The sequence below is a fragment of the Prinia subflava genome, chromosome 1 (genome assembly GCF_021018805.1).
Source record: "Prinia subflava isolate CZ2003 ecotype Zambia chromosome 1, Cam_Psub_1.2, whole genome shotgun sequence".
NCBI lineage: Eukaryota > Metazoa > Chordata > Aves > Passeriformes > Cisticolidae > Prinia > Prinia subflava.
Window position 1 is genome coordinate 133,270,896 of NC_086247.1, and position 17,872 is coordinate 133,288,767.

Genomic DNA, 17,872 nt, shown 5'->3' on the forward strand with positions numbered 1-17,872 from the left:
CTACAAATTTACTGTGGTCCAAGAGAAGGAAATAACTGAACTTTTAGTAGAAAGTCTACTGCTCAGTCTAACCATCCATAGGTAAAAGAGGTAGCAAGACAGCTCTGTGTAACTTGCCACATCCTCAGCTGCCTTCAGGAGATCAGTACATGTCAGCTGAAATGATAGTAAAGGAGTTTCTGGCCCAAAGATTTCAAATGTTCATGATTAGCTGGCTGTCGATAGCAGATGTGGAACTGAAGTAAAATCCTTCCTTAAGTGAAGCTGCAAGTGCATCATCAAACACAAATCACAATGAAACCCAAATATTGGAGGACTCATCCACGCTGACTGTTTGAGAGATCCCACTTGGTCATGGAGTCCTGTTTTTCAAACTGGACAGAACAATATTTACACTCTGAACTTGGGAAGCCTCATAGCTTTGATTGTAAGCAATACTTACATGAGTCTGGACCAGCTGATGGTCTCCACTTGAATGATGGGATTATGGTGACAGCCACATGTGCAGAGTCCCTGGTTTCTGTTATTGTTATTCATGCTCAAATGTCTCTCAGCAATTAAATTGCAACTTTCTATTTGAAAAGCTTTGTTAGAAGGAAATTAGGATGGCATGTAGGAGGTCAGCCAACATAGCCAGCAAAGGGTCTTATTGGAAGGCAAATGGTGAAATATGACAATAAGCAAAAAAGCTGCAGTACGAAAAGTGAGGCTTGATCAAGCACACTGATTTGGGGGACCCTTAGAAACAAACCTGGCCTGATGTAAAAGTCCTGTAAAGATTCTACCAAAGCAGAGTCATTAAATGGGACTTCAGTGTCTGTTAATGCTGCCCACAGTGTTAACAATAATTCTTCACAGTGTTAAGAATAATTACTTTTTCTCAATACAGAAAGTGTAACAAAAGACCATTAATGACAATGAGGAGAGCTAAATAATCCCTGCTCTCATTGCTAGTCCACTCCTCTTGCAGATGCAGATGGATCTATATGTTGGTGAGAACATGGGTTGGCAGGCAGTCTGCAACACACAGAACTTCATGTAATCAGCTCTGCATGGAGGGCTGATCTCTTACAGGAATCTGAAAAGTCTAACAAGAATTTCACTGAACCTCAGTGCCAAGCAAATTTTTAAAAATAGTTGGAAATAGTTCTTCTTTTCTATTTTCCATCCTTTTACTTCCCATTTTATGAAGTCTTTCCTACTCTTAAACAAATATTTCTTTAGAGTATTTGCAATAGTTTCAGACCAGATGGAGTCAATTACTGATAGGCAATACTGTATAACAAGTGTCCAGTAATTAATAATTACTTGACATTTCATAATTTGTTATAAATATCATCATACACTAATTTACTGCAAGTATGAATTCAACAGGCAATTGCAGATGACTGTTATAGCTTGGCATCAGCTCACGTTCTTCATGTATGTATGGTACAGCATTTTCATTTTTAAAAAGAGCTCTAGCAAAACTTTACAACCAAAATACACAGAAAAAAGTCACCAGCTCTCTTCCCCACAGTGGGCTTTTCTGTGTCAGTAGAGAGTGTAGATCTTCTGACAGAAACATTGTACCTTTCTGACGGCAACCTTGCTACCACATCCAGAACAATGAAAATTCTTCTGTGCAACTGCAGTAGGCTAAGGTTTTACTGTATTTAAAATAAATGATGATTTCTGGCCCACAACCTTGTAAGAAAAGCCTCCTAAGTAAGGAGTATCATGACTCAGGTACAAAGCTTTTCAGCTACATTGCATGGAATGTGCAAAAGTGGGGTTTTTTTTCAACATATTGGTGAGACCTTGGTATTATAGGAGAAACTGTTGTGAAGGAGCAATGAGAAATCTGTTCACCTATGATGTGACTCTCACAATGGTCATATGATACAATTTCATAGGCTATTTTGTAATCAACACATGTTCCCTCAGGAGCCTAGAAGTAGGAGCAGAGCATAATTACAAGGGTTGTCAGCATATTTCTGCAAATAAAGTGGCCAAAGCCTCCTTCCCTTAGTTCCAGTTTATCCAGAAGCAAAACTAAGGGAGTTTCTGAGATATGGGCAAGTTAAAAATGCTTCTGAACACAGTTTCCCCACTATGGCATAATGCAGCAGTACTAGGTTTAATCTCAGTGTGATCTTTTTTAAATGATTTTGCATCAGGTTAAATCAGAGCTCAGGACTAGTACTCAGAGAAGCTGAACTTGTTATTCCCTCAGAGATGCAAACTATTCCCACCAATCTAGGGTAACTTCATTTTCTCTTATGATCTCACAGTATCTATCTGTGCAGCAAAGTATCTGAGAATCTTTCAGGTATGAAGGAAAGTACTGTCTAAAACTTGCTTGCAATTTTCCATGACTGATTTTTGCATGTTTCAAGCATGTTGGTGTATGCTAATTGGTTACAGTTAACTATAGAGTTAATGAAAAAAATGCCTATATGGGCATGCAGATGCAGGGTCTAATTGCACAAATCTCCAGATGTGCTCTGACAGTACATGGCAGATTTGGTTTAGGGCATCAGGACATGAGCTTTCCTCTTTCAGAGGGACTCTGCACAAGTGTCTGTGCCATTCACCACAACAGGAGCTATGAAGAACGAGTTTCCAGGCCACATCTAATACACAGTTTTGCTACTGAAATATCATGAGCCCTTTGCAGTATTTCATGGTGATTCTTAAAACTTCATCTCCTCAACTTCAATAGTTGAATCTAAAAATGTTTGATGTTGGTTTGAAAACCAAAACAAACCAGCCTACCTCTCCCACCCCAACAACTCTAGTCCTAAGGGGAGCTGCTGAGAAAATCCTATGAACATAATGCAAACTTTTAGAGACTGAGAGGCTAAATGAGAGCTCAAGCTGCATGACTTTGTCTCCCAAAAGCACCCCTTCCCCAGCTGCTGGAGGAACCCTCCGTATGACACTGGGGACTGTGCAGCAAAGCTCCTGCTGCAAAGGGAATCCTTCACTTACCCTGTAACCCTGTCAGCAGGAGCACCCATTCCAGCAGCTTCCTGGCTGCTCCCATCTCAGCTCTCTGAGACATGAATGGTTCAGATGTTTTTTCATGTCTTGTTTAAAGCTCTGGAAGAGCCTTTTTGAGTAAGCCTCGTTTCAGTGCAGTATTCAAGCTCAGTCTGCCCTGCAGATTTCAGATTCCAGCTTTCTCCTAGCCTACAGGCAAATTAGAAGTACATGCACATTTTAGGAGATTAGAAATCTCAGAGGGACATCTAAAGGGAACTGGAATGGTTTCACAGTTAAGTCACACCAAGGGATCTTACCTTTATTCAAATAACCTTTACATAAGTGATCATTTGTACTGCTTGTGAGATGTCAAAGCAGTCGAGACAATCAGCAAAATGTCAATTCTCCTGCTTTCAACAGACTTTGCTACAGAGCCCAGCAGAATCCTCTGGCCCTCTGGGAATAAAGTTGTCATGCTGCAGGAGCCAGAAGTGAAGGTGGGGTAGTTAATATCCCCAGCAAGGCATCTACATTGATCTCCAGTCTACTGCCGTTCACATTTCTCTCGCTGGGATTAGATGCAGAGCAGGCTCCTCAAAGACCACTTAGCAGGCAGTCTGTGATTTGAACCACTTCAGGGCTTCTCCATCGGGTTGTTACCAAGCACTAACAGCCAACATTTCTCAAGCTGCTCTGCCCTTTTGCTTAAGGTTGCTTTGTGCCTGCTAACCAAACTGATATCTCAATCATGGCAGATTAATGTCACTCTGCTATACCCTGAGAAAAAAGGGAGGAAAAACCCTTTGTGTTTCTTTTTCATAAAGGCTGCCATGCAAGGAGGGACCATGATGAAGTTGCACTATACACTTGCCCATCTGCTCTGCACCCTCTCCATCAGGTGCTGTATTTAATTCCTCTTTAGCAAGGGAGAATATCCTGAGCAGTGAAAGATTCTGGGTAATACAGTTATAAAACCTATCAAGCCTGTAAATGGGGCAGTAAGTGGTAAATAATTTACCTGTATCAGAATTACTAAGTCTTATTACAAGTTCAGCAATTGCATGTCTTTATAGTCCACAACCATGCCAGAAAAGGGAAATACTTTCAATAGTCTTGTGGTTAGGTATATTGAACTAATATACAAGTATTGAGCTTGCCACTGTTTTACCTTTTGTCCTTTGAAAGTTGCCAAGGCCACTATTATGGTGGTGTTTGCAAAATGCAAAATACAAGCCATTTCAATTTGATTTTTGGAGAAGATTTTGTCATAAATAAATGACAAACCCTCCCTGGAGGACAGGTATATCCTCACCTTCTTTTCAAGCCCATTGTAAAGCTCATATTTTATATGATCAGAGATACATGAAAGTGCTCTGATTGTCTCCTGTTTCCCTCTCCACTATTAGTGTCTGTGTATAGAAAAATATATGTGATCACAAAATAATTCACGCAAGGGAAAAGTAGGGGGGCCTCCACTAGCCCTGCAGTCTGGTTCAGAAGTGACTGCTAAAACACCTACTATGACATGCTAAACAGAACAAAACTCTTTGGACACCTCAACACTGCCAAAAGACGCAGGGAGTGATTGCACTCAAACTCCCATTCTTGATTTTCATAATCAAATTTGGAAACAGCAACAAAGAAACCTTTCTCATCTCTTCTTTTCTTCAAAAAGCTGGAAGATAATTTTTTTACATGTTGATTTTCATCTTGATTCCAGGCAAGAAACAGCTTGAGAAAGCACATGCCTCCTATGAAATAACCAAAATTCCAAACCACTTCTCGCTGTCTGTTCTGTTTCTGGCCTTCTGATCTATGCTAATTGCTAAACTTTGAGTATGCACTTGAAATTTTCTGTGGGCAATGTGACTCTCTTCAAATAAAAATAGATGCCAGATTTTTTTTCTAACTGAAATACATGAGAGAGAATGACATTTAATGTAAGTGTTTAATCATTATTAATTGCTTTGGTATTCATTGAAATCATGATGGGTTCATTTGAATGTATAGCACCATTTAAGAATAATCTGAACAAGTAAATACGCCAGATCAGTGTGAAAAAGCATAGTGAAGCCTTCTAGGAATGTTATTTAATCCATAGATGTGTATGCTGGAGATAGAAATTCCAATTTATTGCATGAGATACCTTCAAGAAATAACCCCACCTATTTTACTGAATAAAGAATTCTGTTGTACAACTGAAGTCTAATATATTTTAAAAGCAAAACCATTAAACTAATTAAGTTTAAAGTTTGAAATATTTTTTTTCCTAACAAGTTTGGTTATAAAACTGTGTTTTGTATTTTCTTTAAAATGTCATCCAAAAAAAAGAAAATGCTCAGCTCTAGCCCAGGTAAGCAGAGTCATCAGCCAGAGTCATCGGCCAAAGTCCACATGACCTGTCAGGGAACATGGCATCCCAAAGTCTTGACAAAAAGGCCTCTACAGAGCTCTTTCTTGTGAGTCCAGAGAAAACTGTTTGCAATCCTGCCACCTTAAGGACACAGAGATTCCAGATCACAATTTTCAGCAGATACCCTTCTCCATTAAAGCATCTCTTAACCTCTTAACACAGAGATCTGGTGTAAATTTATCCACTTTCCCCATCTCAAATAAGACTTTCAAGCTCTTTACACCATCAGAAATGTAGTCACAAGAACTTGCAGATGTAGCAAGCCAAGCAGTTATAGCCACACAGGGCAATATTCAGACATCTATTAACACGTGCATGCACACAGATGCCATACAACCGAGTTTCAGAAGAAAACAAGTTTGAAATTTTATTATTTCTTCCTCTTATCTAGTAACTACACTATTTCTTCCAATTTCCTACTCATTACACACACAATTTTCCAAGTCTCAGTCATGAATCCCTTAGCTGAACAGGGTCAAACTTTTCAATATAAGACACCAATGTTTCTTATTGAGCCAGCTGATGGCATTGCAATTTTACTCATTTTATTGCTGACAATGGGCACCAAACAGAAAAGAGAAACAGAGCCTAGATAAAGGGAAGGAAGACAGTTTTTCTACTGGAAAAATCTATGATTGGGAAGAACAACTGTTTTTCTTTTTAAAGTTATGTTTCTGAGCAGAATAGTGTTTTATAAACTGCATAACTACAGCTGTAGGAATTTAGAGCAATGGATGCTACAAAATCATGGGTTAAAAGTAAATTATTTGGAAAGACAATAAATTTATTTACATGACAATTTCTATTCCCATTTCAGAAGGTGAGTACATGGCTGAAGACATGCAGTGGTGAACATTCTGATATCTGTCCTACATTGTACCAGTGCTACCCATTCTGTCGGCCCTCCTGTACTTCAAATACAATAGCACAGCAATGCACTTCTCTCTCGTGTTAGTAATTTTATCTTAGCTCTCATGCTCTATAGGTGCAGTTGAGAAATCTTAAATGGAAAGATTATCTGGCCTTTTACATATAAAATTTTCCATTTCATCTTCATGCAACAAAAGAATAGTTAAGATACCTAATCATATATAAAGACTATTTTGAATCAGGCAGGGACATTCAAATAACAAATTTTATATATTCTTTTGCAAAATATGGAGATATTTCACTCTGCTGGCTTAAAGCAGCTGAAGGAAGAAAAATAATGACATTTCAAAGTAAGAAGAAGAAATCTGGCTTATTTGTAGAAGCAAGACAAAAGGCATGGGGAGATATGAATTCTCTTTCTCAAATTATAGAAAATACTTGAAAATATGTGCTCTAAACTCTCTACTTTTATATTTGTTGGTGGAATTCCTGATAGAATTGGAGTCCTGTTGCTCCCCTCCAAAAGATCAACACTATGGTTGGTGGGAATTTTTCTGGTAAAGCGGCTTTCTCTCACAAATATATCAACTGCTTAAAGCCAAAAGTTTGTGCAAAATATAGATGTGCTTCCATAAAGACAAACTCCCCTCTGCTGGGGGAGAAGCTGGAGGGAAACAAAAAAAATATAGTCAGAGATAATATTTGCATCCCAACCTTTTCCTCTCAGATCACTGGCCAAAATACTGTATTTTCAGTCATTCTCAGATGAGCATGGCCCAAAACAGAATAATAGGGACAGGATAGGCTGGGCCCCCCTTATTTTGGATGGTGTGACTTTTGCTTTTAAACCTGAGACAGGGAATAAGGTTCCCCTTTCATGACCCCATTCACAAAACATTTATGTCTATCCTGAATGAGAACCAGTCTGTTTGATTTTCTCATTTTTCCAGTTTGAAAACAGGTGAATATGCTTGGGTTAATCCCCATGTGGAAAAGGCAATCAAGAAAACTTTTCCAAGGAGGCCGAAAAAAATTTCCTATTTGGACTTTATTAATGTTACTAGTGGCTGAAGAGCACTTTCAGAGTCTTTAAAAAGTATTAAAAGAAGATGTCCTTTCATGGCTAAGTGAAAGAAAAAGCTTGACAGCAAGATAGCTCTCTTTGCAATTAAAAACATCAGCAAAGCTGTAGCTAAATATGTTTCAAATTCAGTTCTAGCAAATGTTAATCTGCAAACTGTATGAAGCAGGCTCTAATAGCCAACAGCTTGCTAGTGAACTGCATACAAGTTCTGGCACATTTATACACACACATAATTAAAACTAGGCATTTGAAGGTACTTCATGCAATTTTTTCAAATTGCCACTGAAATGTAATTCTCTTTTACAACTGGAATTTTCCACTGTGTTAATACCAGCAGTCATATGATGTTCACAGACATTAACAATATGAACAATTATTACTGTGGGCACCATCGAAGGTGCAATTGTAAACCAACAAATATATTTGAAGCCTTTTCTGGGAAAATGACTGAGGGTAAAAATATAACAGTACCAAAATTATAGGGGAAAATATGGTTGCTGCTCCCTGGATGGCACATAGTCAGCATCTGCAAATTTCCATACACAACACAGCCTAAAGAGGACTAAACAGAGGGTGGAGAGGAGCAGAGACACACCGAGTGGCCAGGCTCTGTCAAAACCCTTGCAGAGGAGGGAACTCAGTGGTGCTTTCTCGCTGATAGGCTGCACAGCAGCTGAAAACTAAGGGAGATTAAAAAAGATGTTCTGCTGTTGAATCACCAACCATGGCAAAGTCACTCTCCTCGGGCTGATGCATGTCCCCACCCCAAGGTAATCTCAGGCACAGAAAGATGAAACAACTAGCTCACTGTCCATATGGACCCTGGTTTTCCAGAGTCTTGATGTGGTATCTAGCACTGGATATGCTGCTGTCTTGCAGAGATATTAAGAGCTCTCTAATAGTAGAGAGTATTAGAATACTCTCTAAATAAAGTGCTGTCATTGAAGCACAGCAACAAAAAACAATTAATGGACTATAAGAGTGTGGGTCTTATGGAGCAGAGAATTTTGTCTCAAAAATATTCATTGTAACATCACAATCAAAAGTTTGGATTGAATGACTATGGATCAAGTACAAATGCATCCTTTGATTTACAATCAAGATGTGGATACTCTGAGCTTTCCCTTAACAAAATATTCGAGGGATGAATTACTCTCACTTGTTAAACAATAGAGTATTTTAATCTGAGTTTGTCTAGATCAAGTTCACTATTTTTGCCTTTTCAGATGAAGAGTTATGTACAACCAATTACCACAAATTAATGTATAAGGATCATATATTTTAATCTTACCCTTAATAAACAATATTTGACAAACTAATGGATTAAGCATGGCTCTCTTTCTATTTTCCTTCAAGCTTCCTTGTAACTCTTCTCAGAGCTTTTTTTTAGTACCCTTTTAGTACCCTTTGTTAAGAGACAAGTTAGGAAGGAATGGTCAAATAACACTTAAGTCAATGTCACTGTAGATTTGAGATAATTCCATCTGCCTGCTTCTGTTTGATAATGGCAGATGTAAGCATGCAGGAATTACATTGCTGTATTGCATACAACATCAGATTGTGGTCTTGGCTTCTTTTGATTGTTTCCTGGGATTCCCACATGATTTTCAGAATTACTGATTCACACTCTCACCTTATCACCTTAATATTTTCTCCAAGTCTAGATACAGGTCTTAATATGGGGTTGAATTCAACAAATGTGTTCTTGAGGTAAGCATAGCATACACAATTCATCCCACTGTAAATTTTGTACCTATCTGTAAATTTTAGCATGATGAGTCAAAAACAGCAAGACAACTGAACAGCAACAGATCTCTTCTTTCTGACAGATAATTATTTTCACATTCTGTGAGACAAAATATCCAAGTTCTAGGTAGTATGGGCAACATCAATCTTGCCTTCTCAGTTTCTTCTTCAAGTTAAAATTTGAATTTCTAAGAAACCACTAGGAACAGTCGTCAATTGTAAATGTTGATATTTTTATTTGTGAAAAGTAAAGAATTTTTCTCTTAAAAAATGTCAGAATTTTATTAAGAAAAGCATTACTCTGAAAAAACCATGGATCTCTAAAACCCATCTTTGATGAATTTATTAAATGCAGGGCACTTTTTTTTTTTTTAATGTAACTGTGGAATATTCATCCGTTTTGGAAATGTTCAGCCTATTCAGGGGCTACTACTATTGAACAATATCTTAATATCAGCAAACAAGTATAATTCAGAACTTTGACTATAACTTCAGAAATACAGCAATTATAAAGTCTGTGTGTTCGGCCTAAACAGATTCACATTAATGCGTACATAGGACTATTTCAGCTTACATTTACCACTGCTTATTTAATATGTTGTCATTAAAGGCTGCATTTAGAAGCATGATGAATAGGGCTTAAAAACCCCTCATTTTGTATTAAGATTTTCTCCTTCCCTTCCCTTCCCTTCCCTTCCCTTCCCTTCCCTTCCCTTCCCTTCCCTTCCCTTCCCTTCCCTTCCCTTCCCTTCCCTTCCCTTCCCTTCCCTTCCCTTCCCTTCCCTTCCCTTCCCTTCCCTTCCCTTCCCTTCCCTTCCCTTCCCTTCCCTTCCCTTCCCTTCCCTTCCCTTCCCTTCCCTTCCCTTCCCTTCCCTTCCCTTCCCTTCCCTTCCCTTCCCTTCCCTTCCCTTCCCTTCCCTTCCCTTCCCTTCCCTTCCCTTCCCTTCCCTTCCCTTCCCTTCCCTTCCCTTCCCTTCCCTTCCCTTCCCTTCCCTTCCCTTCCCTTCCCTTCCCTTCCCTTCCCTTCCCTTCCCTTCCCTTCCCTTCCCTTCCCTTCCCTTCCCTTCCCTATTTGTAAATTCATTTAAAAACAAGAGCTTTAGAAAAGGTAAATATCATTTTCAGTCTACTATGGGGGCAAACCCTAAACTCTCGGTTTCAGGTACCCAGGAAATTCTCTTTGTTGGCATCCACTGATTCTCATGCATCTGAAATGCAGACATTTTATACAAAGAAACAGAAAATAAGAATATTCTGACAGGATGAGGGAGCAGCCTTGTCTTGAAAATCCACATTAGAATGAGCTGGATTCCACCCAAAATGCCAATTTGTTTTCAAGAGAGGAAGTTTCTTGAGATATTTAATATTTTAGCTACTATTAGTAAATTGTCTACATCTTTACATCACAAATGAGACCATTTGCTTGTATTTGCTCTCCCAGTTACACAAACCATCTCTGTTTCATTAGTCTGCCATTAAAAGACGCTAGGGGCATAGGTTTAATTTAAATGAAGCACCTTTCTTACAGTGAGACACCAGATTGATTTACATGCTCTTGCAACACATGCCTCATGGCAAAATACAGACAGCTCTCATCTGAAACCTGAGAGCTATTTAACAGTACACAGTAAACTAAACTATACTCCAAGCCTTGAAGATAAGAATGTGTTATCCAAATCCATTACCAGGGTTTTGGACAGTGTAACACATACTGCCACATTTTCTAGCACATGCGTACACCCTGTACGCTGTAGACTGTAGGAGTACCAGCTGTAGGACTACCAGCAGCCTAGACCAAAGACCTCATCTTTCAGACAGCTACACAAAAGCAAGTCCCCTGAACATGTTGAACAAATTGCTTTTTGCTGCTTTAATGCAGATCTGGTATATTCTGTAGGTTTGCACCATTCTGTTTTCCTAGTGAAGGAAGGCACATCCTCAGGTGCTTCAGTGCACTGAGACTCCATGCTAACATACCGATGGCCTGAGAAAAAGGAATGCTCTCCTGATACAACAGCTTATGAACTGAAGGACTAAATAGCTGAGCTCTGGCCTCTGATTTGCCTTGCCCCCTTACCCCTGACCCATGGTTTCCCTGGCTCACAAACCAGCTGGCAGAGGAATTACTGCTGCTTTCACTAACACTTCTGTGTCAAAAAATTCGCTGTAAGCCTCATCTGGTTCTTACTGGGTCAACTGAGTACAGGAGCAAATTGTATCACTAGATGGGGAATCTACATCTCAAGCCTTGACAAAAACCTATTGTGAATCTACTGATAATGTTATGCCATAATTCCTACCTGGATGTTTCACAAAAACTGTAGTTTAAAAAATCTTCTGTTGCCCCTATTCCAGCCCTATGCATATGCAAGAACCCCCCCAAGACTTGAAGTTTTAATTAAGGAACAAAATCCGTGTGCTTTCATCTGCACTGAAAGCCAGTTTTTCTTCTGTATCTGCAAAATCAATTGTAGGTGCATTTGGAAGTATTTGTACTGCTGACTGTTTGACTGACATCTTCAAATAAATTGTTCATGGTCCAAGTACTCAGGTGTAAAGTTTACACAATTGAATTCTAAGTGGATGAGAGAAGCAAAGCTTGACACCTGCTAGATCATGGTTGCAAAAATGTATCTCTTTGAACCTGGAGTCCTGCCTGCACTAGGATAACATGTTCCTATCAGTTGAGATGCTAGATCCTAAGTCACTCAAACACACATGGAAATACCCTGTACCTTCAGGGATCTGCATGTTTTGACACATAAAACAGAAGCCATGTCCTGGATTTACCTGGCTTTATAAAGTGCCACAGAAGGACTTGATCCCCACACAACAACTTTCAATATTAAGCAAAAAAGAATATTAGCAGAGCTTTTAGTAAAATAAAGGACATTGAGATTGTGAGTTTAATAGAGTGCCTAAGTAAACACTTAAATTAAGACAGGTAGCCCATTGTCTTCTTCAAGATCATGTTCAACTGCTTTTTTAAACTCATTCCTACATAGCTATTAACAGCATTTTTAATCAAACTTTGCAAAACACTTTCCTTTTGCAAGTGAAAGACCTATGTGAGGAAAAGCCAATGACATGTTATGATTGCCACAGAGCACTGCAGTGCTCCTTCTGAGGCAGTGTGAGCAGGACAAACACCTAGCAAACACCCAGCAAACACCCAGACTGCCTGAGTCTGAACTACCTTCTCCTTCCATTGCCTGGTCGACTAAATGTCACATTATTGCAGCACCAAACACTGAATTCTCACTGCTGCTACTTGGAACATCCACTGGAAAAAAGAAAAAAAAATCCAGGGCTGGTAATTTGCAATTTGTAAATTGCAAAATGTTATCCTGAGTTGTGATAGATCACTAAATCACAGTTGTGATGAAGTGTGGAGTGACTGTTTTCAAAGCAATTGAAAAGGTACGGTTCAAATGCAGCACTAAGCATAACTAATTTGTTCTGGTAGTGTCTTCAGGCTGCCAAATGCATTTTAAAAAGAACTTCATTTAAAATGCATCCTTATAGCAAAATGTACCAATATTATCTAATTGGACAGTAAAAGGAGGGGCCAGCTGCCTTTCTTTCAAGCAAGAATAGTTCAAGAAAAGAACATTTCTGTTGCACCACAATAACAAAGCTGTAGGTGACAACTGCATTTTCCCATCAGTTTCAGCCTTAATAGGTCAGTACTATCACTATCACACTGAACTTCAACTTGCTGTATCAAAAAAATTAGAAGAGACAGGCACCACTTTAAGGCAATTGATACAGTTTACCTTGATTTAATAGGGTCTTTCTGTGGGTGGATGGCTAGGGGTATAACAGTCCTAAAGATATATTCATACCTTTCTTTGATGTTTCATAAGATCAGCTGCTTTCATGATATCTGTCATAGAGATATTTATCTGGCTCAGAACATTTGCTTAGTCCTTGTTTGAATATATCAGTCTTCATTCTATTAAATATTAGCAGGTTTTTGTTAAATTTTCATCAAGTTCAGATGCAAGTAATGAAAGAGCTTTTTAGTTTTTTTTATGGGTTAATCCCCATGTGGAAAAGGTAATCAAGAAAGCTTTTCCAAGGAGGCTGAAAAACATTTCCTATTTGGACTTTTTTAATATTACTATTGTATTGCTCTTTGCTCTCCACTCTGTTTTCCATGCAGACATATTTTGGAGCTGACCTACCATGTGTTGTTTCTGTTGCACTCCAGATGCCTTGAGAGGCTACCTAGAACAGAGGCTAGACAGTGTTAAAGGAATAAAGTAGGTATTTATTTAAAAGGCCTTCAAAGGTTACACCTTGGGCAGTACAAGAGCCTGGCTGAGGCTACACTCAAGAGAGACAATGGGTCACACATTTGCACACTTTTATAAGTTTTGTGTTGGAGTCTAGAACATCCCTCTGGCCACCCTGGAGGGTTTGGAGACTGGACAGGGGGGTCTGGGATCTGTACAGGGGGGTCAGTTAGACCCACACAGATCCCAGGAGGACACTGACTCTGATTCCTGTCCATGGGAGTGAACACTCACATGCAGGAAGAATCACAAATCCTAAGAATTTAAAATAAGTAGTGGATGGTTTATTATAGAATATAAATATAGAAATTAGGATTCTTAGCATATGGGGCTGAAGAGGCAAGATGGAGGAATTGGGGAGTGGCCCCTGTCTTCCTTGTTCTTGCTCTCGTCCCCCATCTTGTGCTGAGTTGGGTTTTAGAGATTGGCTTAGAGTAGAACTGACATGTTAGTATAGGTAATAGGTATTGGTACAATTTTGTAAATGAAAAATACGTCTCGGACAGTGGTTGGGTCAAGGGTACCGTACTTAAGGTGCGGGGCTCTCTGATCCGCCCAGTCTGCCCCGTGTCCTGCTCTGCTGGGGACGCCTTGCAGAGCTGAGAAAGAGCTAAGATAAGGTACCCTGCCAGGGAGGCCTGGCAGAGCTGAGAAAGAACTAAGAGAAGGTACCCTGCCAGGGAGGCCTGGCAGAGTTCAAAAAGGACTGAGATAATGAAGAATAAACAACCTTGGAAATGTGCACCGGCAGACTCAGCTTGTCGTCTCTACCTCTGGTGTGAAACACTTAGGGCAAAGAGAAGACTGAAAACCTTATTACCCCTGGGAACAGCAACCCAGAGGAAACCCTCAGGGAACAGCAACCTTGGGGGAACCCTTAGTACCTTGGGGAACACCAACCCCAAGGAGAATCTCAGGGAAACAATCACCCTGAGAGTTTTGGTCCATGCATACTGGGGTTAATTGTCCAATTACAGCTTCCGGTTATGAAGTCCCATCCTCCCAGAATGCTCTCCTCAATTTGCTGTTGTTTATACTTTTTGGGCCTGAAGCTGCAACAGTGTCTTTGCTTCTTGGACTGGAAAAGGGTTGTTTTGTCTGACTAAACTGTGAAGAGAACTTGCTAACACTTTATATGAAGTTCAGAGTCATATCCTAATGCAGTAAAGAATCTGGAAAATATGAAAGCTAAAACTTAAGGCATCATTCCCAACAGCAAGATGGATAAGAGCAGTGGACAGTTCCTGAGTTCCTTCTTTAGACAAAGTAACTATTTAAGGCAATTTAGACAAATTACCAACAAGTCTTCTGCTGTTTTACAGAACATCATATTTTCCATCAATTAAAGGTGTCCTTGTAAAAGGAGGTATCTCCAGGTGCCTGGGGTAAGTGATACCACTGAAAGCAAGCTGTGACCAGGATTCTCATCTTGTGGATCATTTTGAGGGCTACTGGCTGGAAAATCTTATTGAGTCTGGCTGAGTCCAAAACTGTGGCACGTAATTATTTCTGAGTCGTAAATATTCGCCTAAATTTAATAGAGGGAGCCACAAATTGTTAGAACACAAATAGCTGGAACTAGGTCTGCATATTTCTATCAAACTGGCACCCACGTTACCGACAGTTATATTAAATATATCAAGTTAATATTTCCGAATTGATAGATTTTCAATCAGGAAACAAAAATATATCCCAAATTTCTAAAATGTGCCTATTATCTCTTATTAGTTTGTCCCATCTGTTTTCCTCAGAAAATGATCTCTCTATAAACATGGACTTCCATGTATGATTGCTGTCACTGGTACCAATAAGAGGTGGAATTTCACTAGGTAGAATTTTTGAATTCCTTTAATGTATAATGTATAATTACCTTTGCACAGGTAATTATACAATCTGCATGACAGTATAAGAACTTAGACTTACAGCTTGTGCAAGGCAATTAAGTACACAAGTACAGTGTCTCAAGTGCACTGTCTGAGATAATTAATACAATATTCAGAAACTGTAACTTATCCTCTAAAAATGCAAGCTCTTCTGATTTATCTATCATTGAGAGAGCAGAAAAAAACACTCCTGCTCCTAACAGGAATATTGTGGCATGAGACTTGGTATCTTGTCCAACAAAGCAATAAATCAAAGAACACAGCAGCCAGATTTTTGAAGAAAGAATATTTTCAGCTGAAAGAGAACTGTCCTTGACTGTCTTCATGTGGATATAAAAGTATGATTCAACAGCAAATATGAATAAAAAATTAAAATGTACATATAAAACAACTGCAGCTCTAACCTCAGGAATCAAAACATGGGAAAATGAGAAATCCTCCCCTGTAAGATGTTGCAATTGATAATGCTGTTTCAGGATACAAGGCGATACTGTCAGCTCATAATGTAGAGAACACAAAAATGAACCAGAAAAGCTCCTTTTAATGTCTGTTTTGTTTTGTGCATGTGTATTTCCACATGCATGTGGATGAGGATGAATGTGTGGCTTTCAGTTCTTTGCTACCTCTTATTGTCTCTCTCTCTTTTTTTTTTTTTTTTTTTTTTTTTTTTTTTTTTTTTTTTTGCCTGCAAGAGCAACACAAACAAGGGAAGACTGACTAATGCACCTCAAGCTGAAAGTTTCTCTCCAGGGAGAACTGCCTTTGCTCACACTGCACACCATTAAAAATGGTGAGGCTCCACATGGGAGCACAAGGCTTCCCACATGCAGCTGCCTGCAGGATCAGGGCAATTAATGATGCAAAATGTTGTCTAAAGCAGGCACATGACTAAAGCGTAAAAGCCTACACAGGTGTAAAAGCTCAAGGAGATCCTTGCAAATGCAAAATAAAAACAATAAAGGTGTTTTTTGTCCTGGTCTCCCACAAATATTCAATAGGAGAAAATCCCTTTTACTTGTCTGATCTCCAGTTAGTTATTCTTGAAGAGCTGTCAGTTTTCCCCTTTTCCCATGGCTACATCAATTGCTGCATGGTGTGCACAACACAGAAGGGAACTACTTTCAAGCTGGATTCTTGTCCCTATTAGAAACTTGCAACTGAAGAATTATGCAAGAAAATGGTGAATCCAGGTCATCCTCACTCCGGGAATCCCCAGCAGCTGCTATAGCCCTGAAAGTGACAGTAGTCAGCCTTGAAATTTCTACAGCTATGTAATACCACTGAGTATACAGTTGGTACCATACAAATTAATACAGTGTAAATTCTGCCACTTTGCTGCTCACCCCAGTGAGCTCTTTCTTTCACTTTCAAGGAGTAGCTGTGGTGATCAATAACTAGAAAATCTGTTAGAACCAGAGAAAATTGTTTGCCTTGTGAAAACTGTTTCTCTCCTGTAAACATTTGCTTTTAAATAGCATGGACTGCAGCTGCATCCTAGATTGAGCAAGCCAGCAGAAATTGCTCACCCTAGTTTGACTTGAAAGGGACAGTCATTTCTACTTCTATCAGCTGGCCTTAAACTTGACCCCTCTCCCACCCAACTTATGGTCAACACCAAGGGATTGCAGGATGAGGATCATTAGGCAGTGCTGAATGGACAAGTCCTAAAGCAAAGCAGAGGGACAGTCAATTGTAGGCAGAATGCAGCAGATTTATATCCACTAGGTGAAAGAAAAATGACTCCTAAATGGGCTGGGGCAGCTGTGAAACTAGTCTGCCACAAGCAAAGATGAAGCATGGGAGTCTCAGAGAAGAGCCTCTTTGCTTTCCAGCTCTAAAAGCAATTACCATAGATAAAAGCAAGTTCTTGGCAGGGCAGGCAAACTGACAGGGCTCAATTCTTAAACAGCAATCTGATCCCAGGGGACCTTCCAGATCACTTACAGACCTACCATCACAGCACCATTACTGACTGAAAATATGACAACAGACTAGGAGTGGGAGAGACTGTCCCTTCAAATAAACTGATGTTGTCCAGAAAGAGAGGCAGTAAAGAGAGGATTCTGGTGTAAATTACTGTCCTCGATGCATGTGTCAGGGAAAGCAATACAGTGTTGGTAAGAGTAAGCTTCCATTCTGCAAATCAGAAAGTAAAACTCTCGGGCATTTAAATTCTTAATTGAATCCCCTTTTAGTGTGCTAAATCTGATTGTGATTAGTGTTCAGTAGTTAATTTCACGGATCAGAACAATTGTTCCATAATCTCCCAAACATGATTCTGTAAGGCCTAAAGCTGTATTACATTTTAGCTGTAAGCACCAACTAATATAATTTTTAATAAAAAATGAAATAATAATATATTACATTGTATGGAGAGGCAATTATTTGGTCTAGTGGTAGGCATTGATTTATTTAAAAAAAAAATCCGAGAAAAGCCCAAGGTTAAAGTGAGGAGTTAGACTGGAGAAAATATAATATCTTTCATTCTCTAAAAGAAAGTTTTGAACTATGTGTCTCATGAGCCATGACAGAGAGCAAAAACTGAGAAGATAGAGCAGAGAAAGAAGCTGGACACTGAAGCATGGAAAGATGTATGCTTATTATTACTTAG